The sequence below is a fragment of the Lissotriton helveticus genome, chromosome 8 (genome assembly GCF_964261635.1).
Source record: "Lissotriton helveticus chromosome 8, aLisHel1.1, whole genome shotgun sequence".
Lineage (NCBI taxonomy): Eukaryota > Metazoa > Chordata > Amphibia > Caudata > Salamandridae > Lissotriton > Lissotriton helveticus.
The window spans coordinates 1,603,683,520-1,603,700,900 of record NC_136069.1 but is presented as its reverse complement, the minus strand read 5'-3'; the positions used below and the strand labels follow the sequence as shown (position 1 = coordinate 1,603,700,900).

Here is a 17,381-nt window from a genome sequence, read left to right as displayed (position 1 = left end):
CCTCCCAGTCACGACTCATCTCTGCCCCCTCCTCGGGCAGGACTCATCTCTGCCCCCTTCCCAATCACGACTGGTCTCTGCCCACTCCCAGTCACGACAGATCTCTGCCCCCTCCTCGGCAGGACTCATCTCTGCCCCCTGCCCAGGCCCAGTCACGACTGATATCTGCCCCCTCCTCGGGCAGGACTCATCTCTGGTCCCTCCCCAGTCACGACAGATCCCTGCCCCCTCCCCAGGCCCGAGGCAGCAGCTCCGGCACTTCCTCCTTCAGCGGGTCACACTCTCGTCTCTGTTGCTGCCGCCGGGGCCGGCCGGGGCGCTTCTCAGCAGACTTCCTCCTCGCTTCTCACTTCCTCCTTCTGGGGGTGGGGGCACCGGGGGAGTCCTGGCCCAGCCTGCCGAGGACCAGAAGAGCGCCGCCCGGAGCCGAGAGCAGAGCCGCAGCACAGACGGGGAACAGGAGCGCAGCACAGGAGACACCCGCAGCACAGGCGGGACCTTCAGCACAGACCCGGAGCGGGGAAGAGGAGTGCTGTGCAGCACAGGAGACATAAAGTGCAGCACAGGAGACATCTTCAGTCCAGGCGGGACCTGCAGCACAGACCCGGAGCGGGGAAGAGTGCAGCACAGGAGACGTCTGCAGTCCAGGGGAGACCTGCAGCACAGACCCAGAGCCGAGCGGGGAACAGGAGTGCAGCACAGGAGACAACCGCAGCACAGGCGGGACCTGCAGCACAGACCCGGTGCGGAGAAGAGGAGGGCAGCACAGGAGACGTCTGCAGCCCAGGGGAGACCTGCAGCACAGACCACAGCCGAGGGGGGAACAGCAGCGGAGCACAGGAGACAACCGCAGCACAGGAGACATAAAGTGCAGCACAGGAGACATCTTCAGTCCAGGCGGGACCTGCAGCACAGACCCGGAGCGGGGAAGAGTGCAGCACAGGAGACGTCTGCAGTCCAGGGGAGACCTGCAGCACAGACCCAGAGCCGAGCGGGGAACAGGAGTGCAGCACAGGAGACAACCGCAGCACAGGCGGGACCTGCAGCACAGACCCGGTGCGGAGAAGAGGAGGGCAGCACAGGAGACGTCTGCAGCCCAGGGGAGACCTGCAGCACAGACCACAGCCGAGGGGGGAACAGCAGCGGAGCACAGGAGACAACCGCAGCACAGGAGACATAAAGTGCAGCACAGGAGACATCTGCAGCCCAGGCGGGACCTGCAGGAGAGACCCGGAGCAGGAAACTGCAGGAAAGACGAAAACCTGCAGCAGAGACAGCGTCTGCAACAGAAAGAGAGCTGCAGCACAGCTGGGACTTGCAGCAGCTGAGGAGCTGCAGCAGGGGGCTGCACAGAGACCGGCACTTCGCCCCTCCAAGGAGCGCGAGAGATATGAGAGGTAAGTGAAGGTCGCTTTGGGACAGGGCACTGTCCCATCATTGGCAAAACTTTAATCGGAAAGAGGGGGCGCCGTGAAAGTTCCGGGGTGCGCCTGTGGTGGTGGGAGGTGGGGTGGGGGGGGGGGGGGGGGGCTGGAGGGGGTCGGGCGCGGGGCTGGGCCGGGAGGGGTGAGAAGTGAGCTCGGTGCTGGGACCGTCTCTTTGGCTTCAGGCCCCGAGTAGCGGATCCGAGCGGAAGCGCAGCTCTGACAGCGCCCGCTGCTGCCGCCGCCCTGGCAGGCCGCTGGGTGTGGCGCCCGAGCTCCTAGAGGCGACGCCCAGAGTTTGGAGGCGCTGGGGGCGCCTGAACGAGCCCCCGGTTCCAGCCTCTCGCACCGCGGGCGGTGTATGCTGCCATGAGCTTGCTTTAAGGGGAGGTGGGTGAATGAATGTGAAGTATCAGCACTGTCCCATTGGAAGTATTATTTATTTATAAAGTTTTATGTCGCGATGAAAGGATGGCACACCCTGCCGAGAAGAGGCGGCCCTGCCCCATTAAATGTATACTATACCATGCTGAGAAGAGATGTCACTGTCCTATTAAACGTATAGTGCACCCTGCTGACAAGAGGCAGCACTGTCCCATTAAATGTATAGCACACCATGCTGCCAAGAGGCGGCCCTGCCCCATTAAATGTATACTATACCATGCTGAGAAGAGATGTCACTGTCCTATTAAACGTATAGTGCACCCTGCTGAGAAGAGGCACACTGTCCCATTAAATGTATAGCACACCATGCTGCCAAGAGGCGGCCCTGCCCCATTAAATGTATACTATACCATGCTGAGAAGAGATGTCACTGTCCTATTAAACGTATAGTGTACCCGAAGATACCTTCGGGTTATTGTTCTGCGCATTACAAATTAATTTTCAATTCAATTCAATTCAATTTCAATTCAATACCCTGCTGAGAAGAGGCACACTGTCCCATTAAATGTATAGCACACCATGCTGCCAAGAGGCGGCCCTGCCCCATTAAATGTATACTATACCATGCTGAGAAGAGATGTCACTGTCCTATTAAACGTATAGTGCACCCTGCTGAGAAGAGGCACACTGTCCCATTAAATGTATAGCACACCATGCTGCCAAGAGGCGGCCCTGCCCCATTAAATGTATACTATACCATGCTGAGAAGAGATGTCACTGTCCTATTAAACGTATAGTGTACCCTGCTGAGAAGAGGCACACTGTCCCATTAAATGTATAGCACACCATGCTGCCAAGAGGCGGCCCTGCCCCATTAAATGTATACTATACCATGCTGAGAAGAGATGTCACTGTCCTATTAAACGTATAGTGCACCCTGCTGAGAAGAGGCACACTGTCCCATTAAATGTATAGCACACCATGCTGCCAAGAGGCGGCCCTGCCCCATTAAATGTATACTATACCATGCTGAGAAAAGATGTCACTGTCCTATTAAACGTATAGTGCACCCTGCTGAGAAGAGGCACACTGTCCCATTAAATGTATAGCACACCATGCTGCCAAGAGGCGGCCCTACCCCATTAAATGTATACTATACCATGCTGAGAAGAGATGTCACTGTCCTATTAAACGTATAGTGCACCCTGCTGACAAGAGGCAGCACTGTCCCATTAAATGTATAGCATAACATGCTGACAAGAGGCAGCACTGTCCCATTAAATGTATAGCATAACATGCTGAGAAGAGGTGACACTGTCCTATTAAACGTATAGTGCACCCTGCTGAGAAGGGGCACACTGTCCCATTAAATTTATAGCATAACATGATGAGAAGAGGCAGCACTGCCCCATTAAACGTATAGCACACCAGGCTGACAAGAGGCAGCACTGTCCCATTAAACGTATAGTGCACCCTGCTGAGAAGGGGCACACTGTCCCATTAAATTTATAGCATAACATGATGAGAAGAGGCAGCACTGCCCTATTAAACGTATAGCACACCAGGCTGACAAGAGGCAGCACTGTCCCATTAAATGGATAGCGCACTCCCTGCTGAGAAGCTGCAATGTCCCATAAACTGTATACTATAACATGCTGAAAAGAGGCAGCACTGTCCCATTGAATGTATAGCACGCCCTGCTGAGTAGAGACGGTACTGTCTTACTGAGCTCTATGGCTCATTGCTGCCCATTAAACGTATAGCAGGTCCTATGGCGCAGTGCCACCATTGCGCATTAAATGCTTAGCTTGCGTGCTGAGACGTGCAGGGGCTGTCGCATGACGTGCACTGTAGGGCAGCAGTACTGTACAGCACTTCATACCCCATTGGAAGTCACAGAAGTGCATCCTAGGACGAGGAGAAGGTTCCTCAGAGGAGAGCACTTGCAGGAAGAGCCCCTCACTGCCTGTATGGGAAGTGCTTTGGGGTTGTGCGTGAGTGACAGGCGCGCTGCTCTGATCCTCAATTCATAGTGAAATGTCAGGAAAAGGAGTGAAAGGGGCGGGGCCTGCACTGCACAGGAACCAACTGTGAGTTATGCTGCAGACTCCTCCCAGGGTGACAGCAGAACAGCAGAGATGCACCCTGATACAGCAGCCATGACACATGCTCCATTCAATGACCACAGGGACAGGACAAGGACCCGCGGGGCTGAACTATCCAGAGCCCCACATTATACCAGGGAGCACCTCCAGGGAGACGATGGAACAGCAGAGATGCACCCTGATACAGCAGCCATGACACATGCTCCATCCAATGACCACAGGGACAGGACAAGGACCCGCGGGGCTGAACTATCCAGAGCCCCACATTATACCAGGGAGCACCTCCAGGGTGACAGCAGAACAGCAGAGATGCACCCTGATACAGCAGCCATGACACATGCTCTATTGAATGACCACAGAGACCGGACAAGGACCCGCGGGGCTGAACTATCCAGAGCCCCACATTATACCAGGGAGCGCCTCCAGGGAGACGACGGAACAGCAGAGATGCACCCTGATACAGCAGCCATGACACATGCTCCATTCAATGACCACAGGGACAGGACAAGGACCCACGGGGCTGAACTATCCAGAGCCCCACATTATACCAGGGAGCGCCTCCAGGGAGACGACGAAACAGCAGAGATGTACCCTGATACAGCAGCCATGACACATGCTCTATTGAATGACCACAGGGACAGGACAAGGACCCGCGGGGCTGAACTATCCAGAGCCCCACATTATACCAGGGAGCGCCTCCAGGGAGACGACGAAACAGCAGAGATGTACCCTGATACAGCAGCCATGACACATGCTCTATTGAATGACCACAGGGACAGGACAAGGACCCGCGGGGCTGAACTATCCAGAGCCCCACATTATACCAGGGAGCGCCTCCAGGGAGACGACGAAACAGCAGAGATGTACCCTGATACAGCAGCCATGACACATGCTCTATTGAATGACCACAGAGACCGGACAAGCTGAACTATGCAGAGCCCCACATTATACCAGGGAGCACCTCCAGGGTGACAGCAGAACAGCAGAGATGCACCCAGATACAGCAGCCATGACACTTGCTCTACTCAAGGACCACAGAGACTGGACAAGGTCCCGCGGGGCTGAACTATCCAGAGCCCCACATTATACCAGGGAGCACCTCCAGGGAGACGATGGAACAGCAGAGATGCACCCTGATACAGCAGCCATGACACATGCTCTATTGAATGACCACAGAGACCGGATAAGGACCCGCGGGGCTGAACTATCCAGAGCCCCACATTATACCAGGGAGCACCTCCAGGGTGACAGCAGAACAGCAGAGATGTACCCTGATACAGCAGCCATGACACATGCTCTATTGAATGACCACAGGGACCGGATAAGGACCCGCGGGGCTGAACTTTCCAGAGCCCCACATTATACCAGGGAGCACCTCCAGGGAGACGATGGAACAGCAGAGATGCACCCTGATACAGCAGCCATGACACATGCTCTATTGAATGACCACAGAGACCGGACAAAGACACGAGGGGCTGAACTATCCAGAGCCCCACATTATACCAGGGAGCACCTCCAGGGAGACGATGGAACAGCAGAGATGCACCCTGATACAGCAGCCATGACACATGCTCCATCCAATGACCACAGGGACAGGACAAGGTCCCGCGGGGCTGAACTATCCAGAGCCCCACATTATACCAGGGAGCACCTCCAGGGTGACAGCAGAACAGCAGACATGTACCCTGATACAGCAGCCATGACACATGCTCTATTGAATGACCACAGAGACCGGACAAGGATCCGCGGGGCTGAACTATCCAGAGCCCCACATTATACCAGGGAGCACCTCCAGGGTGACAGCAGAACAGCAGACATGTACCCTGATACAGCAGCCATGACACATGCTCTATTGAATGACCACAGAGACCGGACAAGGACCCGCGGGGCTGAACTATCCAGAGCCCCACATTATACCAGGGAGCACCTCCAAGGAGACGATGGAACAGCAGAGATGCACCCTGATACAGCAGCCATGACACATGCTCTATTGAATGACCACAGAGACCGGACAAAGACACGCGGGGCTGAACTATCCAGAGCCCCACATTATACCAGGGAGCACCTCCAGGGTGACAGCAGAACAGCAGAGATGCACCCTGATACAGCAGCCATGACACATGCTCTATTGAATGACCACAGAGACCGGACAAGGACCCGCGGGGCTGAACTATCCAGAGCCCCACATTATACCAGGGAGCACCTCCAGGGAGACGATGGAACAGCAGAGATGCACCCTGATACAGCAGCCATGACACATGCTCTATTGAATGACCACAGAGACCGGACAAAGACCCGCAGGGCTGAACTATCCAGAGCCCCACATTATACCAGGGAGCACCTCCAGGGAGACGATGGAACAGCAGAGATGCACCCTGATACAGCAGCCATGACACATGCTCTATTGAATGACCACAGAGACCGGACAAGGACCCGCGGGGCTGAACTATCCAGAGACCCACATTATACCAGGGAGCACCTCCAGGGTGACAGCAGAACAGCAGAGATGCACCCTGATACAGCAGCCATGACACATGCTCTATTGAATGACCACAGAGACCGGACAAGGACCCGCGGGGCTGAACTATCCAGAGCCCCACATTATACCAGGGAGCACCTCCAGGGTGACAGCAGAACAGCAGAGATGCACCCTGATACAGCAGCCATGACACATGCTCTATTGAATGACCACAGAGACCGGACAAGGACCCGCGGGGCTGAACTATCCAGAGCCCCACATTATACCAGGGAGCACCTCCAGGGTGACAGCAGAACAGCAGAGATGCATGCTGGATACAGCAGCCATGACACATGCTCTATATAATGACCACAGAGACAGCCTGGAGCTCTGTTGTCACTTTTCAAGAAAGTCTGCTCAGAAGGGCTGTCTTCTCTCATTAAATGTATTGTATTCCATGCTAAGAAATGCTGGACTCTGTAGCTGTGTTCTTATTCCTATAGAAAGTAAGTACATTGAGAAGGTGTGGGTTCTGTCTCATTAAATATATTGCATTCCATGCTAAGAAACTTTGGGGGGGAAGTACCAGTCTAGTCTCTGTAAATGTATGAAAATTCTGTACCTGTGTCCTCTCCCTTTAAATGTACAGGACATCCAGGGGTGTGGCCTGGTCAGTAAAATGGGGTGGGGAGCTTCAGACTAGCCAACCAGCACGCTGACATATAATGTTTAAGTACATTATACGACTAGTGGGGCACATGAGAGGGGCTAAGGGGGCAGTGAAAAGAGAACGGAATTCGGGTTGGTAGGGATACTAAGTGAGAGAAACCATATTTTTTAAAATAACCACAATTTTTGAAGACTTTTAAGGCAGAGGGGGGAGTGTGTTTGTGCGCATTTTTGTCTGTGTTTATGTAACAATTCCTGGTGAAATCCGGCAGACTTCATCATGCCCTACTGAAAGCACCTGTACCCAATTATTTGCCAGAAAATATATTTATTAGGGGGTGTTGGCGTTTTCCACGGGGGCCGGTCCGTTTGTCATCTTTATGTGAGACTCAATATACCTTGCAGCTTATCAAGGACTGCTCATCTTTGTGACGATACTTACATTGGTCCATATGAATATGTCATACATGTGATTTCTACAGATATCTACACACTATTGTATTTTGACCTTAGTGACCCACGGCCCCCCTGACGTTTTTGGACTCAGACATGGAACAACTATTTATTTCAATTCTTCTTTTTTCTGAGTATTATCTCTGTTCAACTGGATTTTGCTTGAGCCATATACTTACACACAGCGCCTGTCAAGCTACATTGTAATGGACGGTGCCATTCCTATTTGACCTTGAGACCCACACAGGTTCAGTTTACTTGATTTCTGCCCTGACGAAGCTCCCAAGGCTGGGGAGCGAAACGCGTTGGCTGTCTTGTGCACCTAAAAAAAGAAAATAATTAATAAAAAGAAAAATATATTTTTACTCTACCCTTCGCCTCTGCAAATCACTTTGAATTTGGTGCTGCCTCCACGTGTCTTCAACACCCCCCTGAGAACATCCTGCCGAGATGTGTGCCGCCCCCTCCAGGATTGCAGGTCTCCTGAGCCCTACCTGGCCTTTTCACACTCCCTGTCCTTTCCACCACCCACCCTCCGAGCAGCCGCTCACCTCATGTGTGTTCTTGGACCATCCCAGGGGAGTGCTACACGGTAAAAGATTCCGCAAAGCATGGAGAAATGAGATCACCTAAAAGCTCTTCAGTATTTGTGACACAACAGTGAAATATTCGGATGTATCATTCACATAGTGCCCACCTCAAGTTCGGTCTGGGCTGCCATCGAAACTGTTAGAAATGGCCATTGGTCCTCTGAAAAACACGCTTTTAATTTCGAGAAAAATCACAGACTGAGAGGGTTCCACTGTCATTTGAACATGCAACCTGCAGCCGGGACATAAACACATTTCCAGAAGGTGCATTCACTGAGCTATCTCAGTGAGATTAGAAAGTGCAAGCTGTAGGCTACATATAAATCTCTGAAGCAGGTGCAGTAACCCACTGAACTTTATTTTTGAAGCCTATGGCACAGATCGATGTGTGCAGCAGGTATATAAACCCACTGAGATATCTTATTGGGATCAAACAGATGATCTTCAGGTTACACAAGGACTCCTGCAGCAGCTGCATTGACCCACTCAGCCATTGTAATGGGGGTGAGAACCATGCAGGACGCCGTGCACTCACCCTTCTCTGTCTCAAGTTTCCCAAATGCTTCCAGGAGCAGCTGATCCAGTCCAGGTTTTGGTTTGGCTTTCTGCGATTCTATGACTTGTGGCACTGATTTTCCAAACTATACCGAACTACAAGTCCCAGGATGCAAAGTAGAAACCTGGACTGAGTGATCTTCTCATGCTTGGAGGCAAGAATGTTGACCTCTCTGGATACATGAACCCACTGAGCTTTTTACTGGGTTGTAACCTGAAACCTGCTGGTTTGCCTCGCGCACCAGCCCTCGGTGCTCAAAGAGACAGGTTTAGATTATGCAATCAGGGCATCTGTTTCCTGTTCGCGCTTCACCTCAGTGGTGCACCGGATGTGGCTGGGGGGTTCCCGAGAGGTGCCCGCTGCGCGCCTGAACTGCTGTCTATTGTACTTGACTGATGGTGTGTGATATTAAGGTTACCAGGTTCCACCATGTCATCAAGGATGCAGTACTCATGTCCTCAGACCTACCTTTGCTAATCATTGTTTTCAGATGTTTCAGTCTAATTAGTTCAGTGGCAATAGACTAAGACTACATCCCCCAGAATGCATCACGCTGTTAAATGATCACTCACAAGTGAGCATCGGGCGGGGCATCCTTGGGAACACGGAGTTATTATGGTGACATTATGGAATATAGACTGTTGGGGGAGGGGCGGGGCAGAAATGGACTTGATCTGCAAGAAACTCACCCGTAGGTTGGAGTTTCATACTCCCCTTCCAAATGCGGGGAGGGGGTGTTTCAGCGTCATCCATCACTTTGACAGCAAGTCCTGGCCATTTACCTAACAGTTTTGGGACCTCAGTTACCAGAGCCCCCACGTTTGTTGTGCCATGGTTGAGTAGCGCTCGTGGTATATGATTTTTCTGTGCATCCTGGTACTTGTAGTCCTGAAATAGTAATCAGATGTACAAAAATACAAATATAAAATGTAAAAGCAAAAATGTTAGAAATGGGGTGGCCAATTCTACGGGAGTAGCATGGTGCAGAGCGGGCAGGCCAAACTCCCGAGGACATGTGTGAAGCATCCACGCAGTACACACAGACGACACACAAGGCAAGGGCGGAAAAAAATGGGGTAAGACCACCCTAGGGCTGACTATTCATGAATTAGCTCAAGAAACTCAGCGCTTTGGTTCTGCTTTTCTTCCATCCTAAACGTGGGCCTACAACTCCCACAATGCAACGGTGGTTGAAAGGTGAGGTTGAACCAAAGGTGTCCCCCTGACGTGGGATCACAGTGCTGCTATGTCACCAGTGCTGTTCGCCTGGGCATGTCCACACCGTCACAGAGCAGGCCGAGCCTGGCTCAGCCCCCGCCTGTGCAGGCCAGGCCAGATGGAAGGGTGTGGACCACTGCATGACACACTGCACAGCTCCCTAGACTGCCAAGACAAGCATGAGTCAGCCATTTGTAGAGGAGACAGCGTCACACATTCCAATCACCATGGCCAAAAAGTGTGCTCAAGTGGACTTTCTACCCTCTGCCCCTGGAGCTGACATAGCTGTCAACCTGCCCAGGCCATGAGGTGGCTTTCAGCCAGTCCAGAGTTTTCATCCAGCAACTCTAAGCATCATTTACCGAGTTGGGTGCAAGGGGGGGCAGGCACTAATATAGAAATCACAACAATCAATATTAGTCCGATCAACACAAATAGCATCTTTGCGGTGCGTACAAAAGGAGGAGTTACACCCTATTTCCCCAACCATCGATCCAAGATTGAACATAACAATTAACAATGTTTGAAGCACATGCATTTCCAAGTCAAGTCAAAGTATAGTACAGTTGAGAAACATGAAAGCAAAGATATAGACTTTGTTTCTTCTTTGGTGTTTTTATTTCTTCCACTCCCTTTAGCCAACACGTTTCGTCCTTTGAGGATAACACCCCTACGACTTCCCCAGGGCTTAGGGTATTAGATGTATTCAAGCTCAAGATCTCCTGACGCGAATTAAAATAAAGAGACCTTGTATCCAGTGTATATTTATGCCATGCAGGAGTATATTTAAATGTGTCCAATAGTAATCAATATGTGCCAAATTCGCAGCACGTTGTGTCAAAATCCCTTGGGAGAAAGTAAACTCCCGTTAGTAAGGATCAGGTCCCTGAAGTACGGGGAAAACCTGAAGTCTTTGGAGACAGTACCCAAATACAAGCGAAGCGGCAACTCTAAGCATGCTGGGAATTGTTGTTTTGCTTTTCTAATCATAGCAGGGGCATACAAGCTCCAGTGTTAGTGACTGTCATGCTGTGGGACCAGTCCACCGCTCTGGCCTGAACTCAGTCGGATGTTGTCAACAGGCTCAATTGAAAGGAAATCCAAAGAGGGGTTTGACTCACAAATGTGGCATCCATTGTCCCCCTTAAGCTGGGCAGGTCGGTGCACTGGGCATATCTGCCAACTTACACATGTAGCATCATTAGCACGTTGCATTCTGGGACCTGTAGTTCTGGTTTTATCTGTGCATTCTACTTGTTCCAGTGTTTCCTGTGAAGCTGTGATTGGTTGAGGGTTGTTCACCTGACATGATCCCACTTGACAACCAAGCCTGTGCCCAGGGCTACCACTTGACGTCATGTCACAGGTGCACGTTGTTTGCGTACTAGGCTTTAATTTAGCAAATGTGTGCATTCCATTCCAGCAGATGTACACTTGGTGCAAATCTATTGAACTCGCATATCCATTCACTCATCCACCTTTCACATCCCCCCTCAGTGAGTTAAGCACCCATTGCAGAGATCTGTCTCTGCATGTCAATCATGCCGTAACCGTACATGACCTTTGACCCATGACACCTGCACTAGTCTGCCCTGCTGCTTCTTTATTCTGGGAATGGGGAATTGTACTAGTTATCTTCTGTGAGAGAGGAAGCTTGCTTTGCTACTGCCATTCTGTGCCAATGCTATGAGGAAGCAAATTTGCACTGCTGCTGCCTGGTTTGTTTGTGTCCTGATAGGGTTGTTGTTGCTCTGAAGGAGGTGGTCACCATTTCTGCTCAAGGTGTACCTGTCTATGAAGAAGGGGTGTTTCCACTGGAGGAGAAATGGTGACCACCAGGGACAAGCCAGGAGTCACAACTGCTCGTGGGGTTACATTTTGCGGAATTCCATGATGTTACGTAAAAACTCTGCGAGATTGCACAGAGTTTCGTGAGTGGGCAGAATTTGGCACGTTGCGCTGCTCCTGCTGATTTTTAGTGGCAGGAGCTTCTTCTGCGTTGTAAAATCGGTGAACGCCACCATGCGGAGTACCAGAGGGCGCGGCTTCTTCCTGCCACTCAAATAGATTTTCTACTCGAGCGGCAGCTTTCTCAGCGTGAACGGTCGCGACCTGCCTCGAACACTTGTGGTGAGAAATCTCACCGGAAGGCATTCTACTACCCGAAAATCTATCTAGGGGACTAAATTCTCGTTCGCATTGCCAACTTAACATTGGTGAGGTGCACGTGAGAAAAAACTCCGCGATACGGCAGTTTGCGGAGTTTTGCTGGAACAATCAGAGTGAGCAAAACTCTGCGAACTTCGCTGACTCCACCACGCTATAACCCACACCCTTCCAAACAAACACAACCTACAGTATGCTACCCTTCGGCTGAAAGTGCTTCAGTACCTTCTTCAGGAGACTACGTTAATGCTAGTGCTGTACCATGCAGGGGGAGCACACATCGGCCATTTGCCATCCCCAGAGAAAGTCCGTCAAAGGCGGCGGGGGGGTTTAACTGAAGAACGCATTCTTACGGAATGTTGACCCTTGCTGGCCTGGGGCTCGTGGAAGGTTCAACCTCCATTTGTTGACTTCTTACCCAATGGAGCACAACAAACCGATCATGTAAAACCAGGCCCAGACCAGGTGAAATTCCTCCGGGTTGGTTCTTTTTTTTTTTTTTTTTTAATTCCGAAATTCTTTATTGTATATAGAAAAATATAATTTTACATACAGGGAAGAGGCTTATACATGAGTGGAAAAAGAAAGAGAAAAGAAAATAGGCTGAAGAAAAGAAAAGAGGGGGGGGGCGGTAGTCCGCACTCTTGAGATCATTCGCCAGTTCGTAGTCTCATAGTCTCATAGTCCATATTGCGTCCATTGGTGTACCATGGCATTTGTACGTCTCTGTGATCAATCATCTTGTGCCCCGCGCCGCCCCGGGGGGACAGTGGAGAGAGATATAGATAAAGTAGGAGATGTGCACGTTGGTCTGTTAGCACTGACCTATTTCAGCAAGCGCCCTCAGATGTATCTCGTTCACGCCTACGGTGGCTTGTGTGATGACAGGTAGTGGTCTAAGGATCCCCACATGGTCGACTGCTTGTGCGTCTTCGGTGTGTGTTTTGCTGTTATGTTGTCCGCCCCCCTCAGGAACGTGACCCAGTTGAGCCACGCCTGTGGAGCCGCCTTTGATGTGTCCTTCCAGTTAGTTAGGACTACTTTGACTGCGGCTGTCAGCAGGAGATCTATGAGGTCCCGGTCCTCTGTCTTTGTGATTGCCTGGGACGTGAACCCTAGGGCCAGGCTTGTGAGGTCTGTTTGTATGTCTATGCCTGTGATCTCGTGGATAAGTGTTCTGATCTTCCCCCAGAAGTCCTTGATTTTTGGGCATTTTAGTAGGAGGTGTTCTAAGTCTCCCCTTTCTTTATCACAGTTCCAGCACACGTCGCTGTCTCTAATGCCTACGGTGGCTAATCGGGCTGGTGTCCAGTATGCCTTGTGTATCAGCCAGAATTTTGTCTGGTTCAGCGTGGCCGTCACTTTTTTCCGACTAGTGGACCGCCATAGCTCTGCTTTAGCTTCCTCACTGAGTGCTTGACCTGCTGCCTCCCCCCAGAAGTTTATGACCTTGTCATTGAGTTTGGTGTGTTTGGGGCCTAGGATCTTGTAAAGGTGTGCTACCTGGTGTCCTAGCGTGTTCAGGCTGTTAGCCAGCTGTATTATCGAGGGTGTCTGGGTGTTGAGGTTCGCCTTCCTTATTGCGACTTTTATCTTCAGGAAGTTGTATAGTTCTACGCTGTTTAGGTTGTACTCTCCTTTCAGGGTGTCGAATGTTACGTCAGCGCCCTTGTTCTTAAGGTCCCTGGCTGTGGATATCCCTTGGCTATACCAGTCGTGCATGTCTAGGACCTTACCCCTGTATTTTAGGGATGGGTTGTGCCAGATTGATTCAAAGGGCCCTCCTTTGATGCTCGTGTTTAGAAGTTTGTCAATTTTTAGCAGAGCTCGTTTTGTGTTTCTGAGTACCGGGTTATCTTTTATTGCCGGGTGTTTGGTGGCCGTGAGGAGGGTGATGGGTTTCATACCTTTTAGCAACCCCTGTTCTAGTGTTAGCCATGCCGGTGTGTAGTCCTGTCTTGGGTCTAGCCAGTGCAGTCCCTGTCTAGCTAGGCACGCCTCGTGGAATCGTTTGAAGTTTGTTATGTTTAGCCCCCCCTGTTCCTTTGATAATCTGAGTTTTTGCAAGCTTATTCTGGCCCTCTTCCCTCTCCATAGGAAATCGTTCAGTATCTTGTCTATCTTTTTGTGGAAGTCATCTGTGTTGGTTAGGGGTAACATGGCTAGCATATAGTTGACCATTGGTGTGAGCATCATTTTTATTGTTTCTACCCTCCCCCACCATGTTGTGAACTTGGGCGACCATCCGTCTACTTTGGCCTTGATTTTCTGGATTATAACCTGTTCATTATGTTCTAGTGTCGTGCTCAAGTTCCTCTCGAAGAGAATGCCTAGATACTTAATAGGTTTATTTTGCCACGCTAGGCCTGACGTTCCGAGTACTGTACTTGTTGTGTGGATGTTTAGGGGCTTGCATTCTGATTTGTCCTTGTTGAGTTTGTACCCTGAGACCTGGGCGTACCTCTCAATTGTGTCTGTCAGTGCCTTGATGGATCTCTCAGGGTCTTCTGTCATTATTAACACATCATCTGCATACGCCGCTAGCTTAAATTTTTCTCCTCCTATTGGCACCCCAGCTATATCTTCGTTCGTTCGTATCATTGTTAGGAGCGGTTCTATTGCCAATAGGAAGAGGCCGGGTGAGAGTGGGCAGCCCTGTCGTGTGCCTCTGCCCAGGTTTAGTATGTTTGAGGTGCCGCCGTTCACTACCACTCGTGCTTTGGGGCTGTTGTAAAGCGCCATCACCATCCTCCTGTAGTTGGGTCCTAGCCCGAATTTCCCCATGCAGTGATCCAGATAGGGCCATGAGACTCTGTCAAACGCTTTTTCGGCGTCTAGGGCTATCATTACGGCCGCTTTGCTACTCTGGGCCGAGTGGTTGATTATATGGCATAGTAGTCTGGTGTTGTCATGGGACATGCGGTTTTTGAGGTACCCTACCTGGGAGTTGTGTATGAGTTTAGGTAGGTAGGCGTTAAGTCTGTTGGCTAGTATCTTCGCGTATATCTTGCAGTCTACATTTATGAGTGAGATCGGCCTGAAGTTCTTCGCCTCTGTCGTGTCCTTCCCTTCCTTTGGTATGACTATTATATTTGCCTCAGCCATTGATGGGGTCATGCGTCCTTTGCGGACGCACTCCTCAAATACCTGTTTCAAAGTGGGTTAGAGTGTGGTCAGGTATTGTTTATAGAACCCTGCTGTAAAGCCGTCAGGCCCTGGTGCCTTGTTTTCTTTGAGGCCGGCCGTGGCTTTCCTTATCTCATCCTCTGTGACTGTGAGCTCTAGGACGTCTCGTTCTCGGTCTGTTAGTGTGGGTGTAGCTATGCTGTTAAGGAGTTCCTCGCCCCCGTCCTCTTTTAGCGTGTCGTCTCTTGTGTATAGACCCTCATAGAAGTCCCTGAATACCTCCGGGTTGGTTCTTTTTACCGGATTTAGTCAACACCAATACTCACCTAATAAATTCTGTAATAAGCTCGTTCTTGTTAAGTATGGCCATTAAAACTGTGCCAACTCTGAACTTGCTGAGGGTTGTCTCTACATGAAGACACTATGCACTCTTCCCTAGTACGTAAGGTACTCTCGTAGGTGACCTACTCTTAAAGTGTCAAAGATTGGAAATGGCACGTGTCTTTCTTCTGACATGAGTGATGAGAAATCTGCAGTCACGAGTCCCCTGCAGGAGTGGGAAGTGAGCATCACAAGGCGTGGTTTTCCTTCCAGGTTTGTAAATGACCACAAACGTACATGTGTGGGCATTCTCAAACTTCAAAACGGCCTCTTCTCTCCCTGGAAATGTTTAGAAATTGGAATAACTCCACTTCCAGGCTGGGAAGGGGAACGGATCACCACCCACCATAGGGAAAGGACTTTCCCCAAGAGGAAGTATACCCCCCACCGCCCCTCCACACAGAAAAACAAGCATTTGCAATGCAAAAGGTCTCACATTTATGAGAGTTTGAGCTTTTGGCATTGTAGATCACAATGCCTTTTATTTATGTGTTGCTTTTAGGCAGATACATTTTTTTTTTACTACTGATACTATTAAAAATATACATACCAAAAACATGGCTGCCAACTTCATATCACAGCTTCCCTACTTACATAGCACTCTTCATAAAAAGCATTTTGTGAACAAAAGTCGTTCCCTCTAAAACGTTATCAGCAACTCTTCACAAAGAGAAATTATCACAAACGGAACTTACACGTGGCAGCTTTTGATTTGAGACATGCATATTGCATTGCATTCTGGGACGGTGGTTTTGTTATGTACTCAAAGACTGGAGGAAAATAGAAGGCACAAGAGTTTACTCACAGAACAGTTCGTTTGGTGGATTTTACTTACTAATCTAGCACATTTTCACAAAATAAAGGTCGCCCTCGGTTTCACTGGTGAAGCCTTTCTCTATAGTGTTCTGACTGGCGGGGGGGACAGATCATTTTACAGCTCGACAGAAGTGTTAAGCAAGATCAAGGCAATTACTGTAATCCTCCATCTTAAAGTAGAAAAGATGCACTTAGGTTGTTTTGCTAGACGCCATCTTGTATGCAACACAACTCAAGGTAGGCACCACCCTAGTGCACTTTATTCTGTTCCAGTTTGTTGAATATTAAAAGGGGAGGAGCTGTTATTTAGCAAACGCCTAATTATGTCTGCTATTCTATTTATATATTTAACTGGTTTACAAGCAGCTGGATTGTGACAGACAGGCACTTTTACTGCTAATTTCAGAATATGTTTGCATCGTGCCTTTGGCTAACTCATGAAATGCAGTTTTTAACCCAAAATTCGCTGAAATTGTTCATCTATTGATAGGAAAGGGCTTTGGGTGGTGTCAGAAATACCTCTTTTTATGCAAGGCCTTCTGTTTGTGGTATTCTGCGCCTCTACCTGTGCAGTGTGTTGGCATGGGTCGTTACTGCACGCGCTGTGTCGCGTGAAGATATAAGCACAAAAGGGGCTGTGGCCTTTTCCTGTCCTCTTGTCCCGCCTTGTCGTGTGGCACTTCTTCCTTGAAAGCTCCTCCTGTTCTGCTTTTGATGTCACTTCCTGTATTGCTATGCGTTTCCTGTTCACAGTGCTGTGACCTCTGTCCCAGCACGTCGTCAGTGTGAGGCAAAAGCACTTCCTCTTTTGAGGAGCCTGGAGATAAACTTTAGACTTTGAGGGGGTCAGGGGCGGCTCTAGGCTCATGGCGGCCCTGGGCAGGGAGCGTAGGTAGGGGGTATCCGGAAGAGGGGGTCTGGGCGGGGCAGAGCACGGAGGCCAGTGAAGGTTGGGGGGGTCAGGTTATTAGGAAGTGGAACGCAAATATGTATCCATCCTCAGAGGATTAATATATTAAGGATATATATTGGCGT

The 17,381-nt window shown here is 50.2% G+C and overlaps 1 protein-coding gene across 2 annotated transcripts in view; it reads left to right on the top strand.

The window, feature by feature from the left end:
• The first annotated feature begins 227 nt into the window (after positions 1-227).
• Positions 228-17,381, top strand: part of LOC144773560 (rho-related GTP-binding protein RhoG) — a 90,159-nt gene continuing 73,005 nt past the window's right edge. Inside the window, exons 1-2 of one of the 2 annotated variants that reach the window (XM_078658659.1) lie at positions 228-516; positions 788-1,397. The gene's annotated coding sequence lies outside the window, so the exon portion shown is untranslated. Of the gene's footprint in view, positions 1,398-17,381 lie in introns of both variants that reach the window. The other variant, XM_078658660.1, reaches the window with a different exon arrangement.